A 4,486-nucleotide genomic window follows, 5' to 3' on the forward strand; every position below is an offset into this window, starting at 1 on the left:
ATGTAGAGAGTTTTTTTTTAAGAGTTTATTTATTTATTTGACAGAGAGAGACACAGCGAGAGAGGAAACACAAGCAGGGGGAGTGGGAGAGGGAGAAGCAGGCTTCCCGCGGAGTGGGGAGCCCGATGCGGGGCTTGATCACAGGACCCTGGGATCATGACCTGAGCCGAAGGCAGACACTTAACCATCTGAGCCACCCAGGCGCCCCTCATAGTTGTGTTTTAGAACAGTTGTCAGACAATGTACAGATACCTTGTGAATGTAAGGCACGATGCAGAGAGGCACTTGATGAGGTTTGTCCCAGCTTGAGAACCCATTGAGTCTGGCTTCCAAGTTCATCACGCTACTGGAACTGTTCCCTCAGGTCAGTGTGCATCTCATCCAGTTGTCTATAATCCAGACTTGGGACTAACCCTGTAGCCAGTGGTGCCGTGGGTCTTGACCTTTCTCTTGAAACTCTCTTTCCCCTGCTGCCAGTTTGCCACCTGGTTCTCCTCTCTCACTCATGCCTCCTCCTTGGTATCTCTTACCAACTTACCTTGTTTTTGGAATATTCCCCAAGGATCTTGGTTTTCTCCTTTTTCTGTTGGCTCTCTTAGGATGTTCATCTCAGTCTTAATTATTTTTCATCCACCGTTTATATCTGATTCAGTTAACTGAAAAACAATTTTTTTTTAAAGATTTTATTTATTTATTTTTTAAAAATATTTTATTTATTTATTTAAATAGAGCGAGAGAGCACAAGCAGGGGGAAGCAGTAGAAGGAGAGGGAGAAGCAGGCTTCCCGATGCGGGGCTCGATCCCAGGACCCTGGGATCATGCACTGAGCCGAAGGCAGACGCTTAACCATCTGAGCCACCCAGGCGCCCCAAAGATTTTATTTATTTATTTGACAGAGAGATTGACAGCGAGAGAGGGAACACAAGGAGGGGGGAGTGGGAGAGGGAGAAGCAGACTTCCCTCTGAGCAGGGAGCCCAGTGCGGGGCTCGATCCCAGGATCCCGGGATCATGACCCGAGCTGAAGGCAGACGCCTAACGACTCAGCCACCCAGGCACCCTGAAAAACAATTTTTTAAAAAACAAATTTTGGAGTAATTTTAGATTCACAGAAAAGTTGAAAAGGTAGTAAAGAGAATTCTCATGTGTCCTTCACTTGGTCTCTCATGTTACATCTCCCATTGCCAGAGTGCAGGTCTTCATCAGCTCGGGCCATTGCGACGGAATACCATAGTTGCTTGGCTTATTTCCCTCAGTTCTGAGATCAGGGTGTCGGCACGTTGGGTTCTTGGTGAGGGCCTTTTTCCTGGTTGTGTCCTCACTCGGCCTTCCCTGGTGCATGCATAGAGAGAGGAAGGTATCTAGTGTTTTCCTTTTCGTGTAAGGACACTAATCCTATCGTGACAGCCCCATCCATGTGACTCAATCTGACACATTACCTCCTAAAAGCCCACCTCCAAATGCCATCATCTTGAGGGCTAGGGCTTCCATATGTGGCTTTGGGGGACACATTAGTCCATAGCACCCTGTCTTATTAGGCTTACTGTATTTCTCCCTTGCTTTTGATTTAGAAGACATACTATTATGGGCTGCTGTGGGAAAAAGAATAAATGAAGCTACTGATGACAGCCAGTGATTCCTCTAGAATACCAGATCTTGTAGGGTTTCGTTGAATCAGAAACGTTTAAAACTTGTTATTTTGAAAAAATACCTAGCTTGGAGAAGAGAGCTAACAGTGAGCTAGCTCTGCCTGTCCTTTCAGGGTGTACATGAGTGATGGTTTTTCTGAACGGAATTGCGGTAGGCGGCATACCTCATGCCACACTCCCCTGCTCCTGCTGGGCATGGTCCCCTAGCATGAGGACATTCTCCTGTGGAAGTGGGGCCAGCTCCAGTCCGGAAGTGTCACACGGGCACGGTACTCATCTGCTCTGCACCGTGTCTTCCTGGTCTCAGCAGAGCCCTTCATGGCATCCTTTCGCCGTGCCACCATCTGGTTCATGACCACATGTGACACTCAGCTGTCACGTCTCCTTGGCTGTCTTTCATCTGAAACAGGTCCTTTTCAAACAGAGAAAAAAGTCTTTCTCTGCCTTTCATGACATAGGTATTTTTGAAGAGTGCAGGAGCCAGTTACTTCATCGATTGTTCCTCAGTCTGGGTTTGTCACATGTCTCTCTCTGAGTGTGTTTAGATCATGCGTCCCAGACAGGAATATTATCGAGGTGACATTGCTTCTCAGATGACTCCTTCCACGGGCAAGGGATGTTTTCTGCCCCAGGGTGATGCTGATTTTTCACTTGGTCAAACTGTTGTCTGTTCTCTCCATTGTGTAGTCACGGTTTTTACCCCTGCACTAATCAGAGATCTGTGGGGAGACTCGAGTCACAGAGTTAAAGCCAGAAGGTTTCAGGGGTGCCTGGGTGGCTCAGGCGGTTGGGCGTATGACTCTTGATTTTTGGCTTAGGGGATCTCAGGGTTGTGGGATCCAGCCCTGCATCAGGCTCTGCACTGGTCGTGGAGCTTACTTGGGATTCTGTCTCTCTATTTCAATAAATAAATAAACACACACATAAATAAGTAAAATCTTAAAAAAAAAAAACTGGCAGGTTTTAGATTGCTCTTAGGTGTCCTTTGGTGGAGGTGGTGAGCAGGGAAGGGGAACTCTAGCCCTCCAGTTCTGTGGCATTCAGCGATGGGCCATTGTAGTCTGTTTTTACGTATTTGGTTTCCAAATAAAATTTATTTCAAGTAAGAGTTTCCTGCTCTGTTTGAACTTCCTCAGAACGTAGTGAAGAATCTAAGGTGTAGAAATGCCACATGGTCTGTTGGCCTGCATTTTGAGTTTGAATTCTAGTCTAGCAGGCTTTCTGTTACTCTCTCCTCAATCGATGGATAAGCCAAATTGTGGTTAACCCTATATTTGATTACTTTATTTTATTTTTAAAGACTTTATTTATTTATTGTGAGAGAGAGAGCGAGAGCATGAGCAGGGGGAGGGGCAGAGGGAGAAGCAAACCCCCCCACACTGAACAGGGAGCCCAATGTGGGATTCATTCCCAGGACTCCAGGATCATGACCTGAGCCGAAGGCAGATGTTCACCCGACTAAGCCACCCAGCTGCCCGTTTTATTTTATTTTATTTATTTTATTTTAAAAGATTTTATTTAGGGGCGCCTAGGTGGCTCAGTCGTTAAGCGTCTGCCTTCTGCTCGGGTCATGGTCCCGGGGTCCTGGGATTGAGCCCCGCATCGGGCTCCCTGCTCTATGGGAAGCCTGCTTCTCCTCTCCCACTCCCCCTGCTTGTGTTCCTGCTCTCTCTAACTCTCTCTCTGTCAAATAATAAATAAAATCTTAAAAAAAAAAAATTTTATTTATTCGACAGATGGGGCGGGAGCGTCAGGCAGAGGTAGAGGCAGAGGGAGAAGCAGGCTCCCCGCCGAGCAGGGAGCCCGATGCGGGGCTGGATCCCAGGACCCTGGGATCATGACCTGAGCCGAAGGCAGACGCTTAACTGACTGAGCCACCCAGGCCTCCCTTATATTTGATTTTAAAAACAGATTATTTTTTTCTAAGATTTTTTTGTTAAAATGATGTTGATACTAAAGATTTCCAGTACAGGATTTATAGTACTTGTAAGGCTGAAGTTATCCTGGGTTGGTTTTATAGGAGGACAAAGACACCGATTCCACCAAAGAGCCTCTGGATGACCTTTTCCCGAATGACGATGATGATCCCGGTCAAGGAAGTAAGTTGGCGCGGGGGAGCGGTTGAGTGGCAGCATATACAAACAGAAGGTGGTTTGTCCTGTCCCGATGGAAGTGCCATAATTAGTGGGTGTCTAAGAGCCTGTAGCCTGCTTCCCAGAGGCACTTGTACACTCGGGTTGCCTGATGTGTCCCAAGAGAAGTTCAGGTGTTTCTTGTTGGGCCCTGGCAACAAGCCTGGCCCGTACGAGATCTCGGGGCATGAACAAGCAGCTCCCGTGCGGCCTGTGGGTCTCACAGGGTGAGGCCGGCAGAGTTCGTTGGTGCTGAGAGGCGTCTCACTGCACTGTTGGGGGCGTCACACCACCCCCGACACGGTGCTGACGTCACCCAGCCTGCCTGGGGGGCGCTGGGTGGGTTTCCGCAGCGTGGGGGCCTCGTGCCCCCGGGGCCAGAGCTGGAGGGGAAGGGTCTAAGGGGCGCTGTCGTCCGGACCCTGCCCGCGGCGCACGTGCGACCTGAAACCCTGTCTTGCAGTCCAGCAGCAGCACAGCAGTGCGGCGGCGGCCGCGCAGCAGGGCGGCTACGAGATCCCAGCGCGGCTGCGCACCCTCCACAACCTGGTCATCCAGTACGCCTCTCAGGGCCGCTACGAGGTGGCCGTGCCGCTCTGCAAGCAGGCCCTGGAGGACCTGGAGAAGACTTCCGGCCACGACCACCCAGACGTGGCCACCATGCTGAACATCCTGGCTCTGGTGTACAGGCTAGTACTTTCCCTCTG

General features: G+C 49.6%; 1 long non-coding RNA gene across 1 annotated transcript; it reads left to right on the plus strand.

Moving 5' to 3' along the window:
* The first annotated feature begins 3,365 nt into the window (after positions 1–3,365).
* Positions 3,366–4,458, plus strand: LOC145718494 (uncharacterized). Its single transcript, XR_014141855.1, has 2 exons — positions 3,366–3,746; positions 4,243–4,458. It is a non-coding gene; the product is annotated as an uncharacterized LOC145718494 (long non-coding RNA).
* The last annotated feature ends 28 nt before the right edge of the window (positions 4,459–4,486 follow it).

This window comes from Leptonychotes weddellii, unplaced genomic scaffold (assembly GCF_054177405.1).
Source record: "Leptonychotes weddellii isolate Sample4059 unplaced genomic scaffold, ASM5417740v2 HiC_scaffold_16475, whole genome shotgun sequence".
In the NCBI taxonomy this organism is placed as follows: Eukaryota; Metazoa; Chordata; class Mammalia; order Carnivora; family Phocidae; genus Leptonychotes; species Leptonychotes weddellii.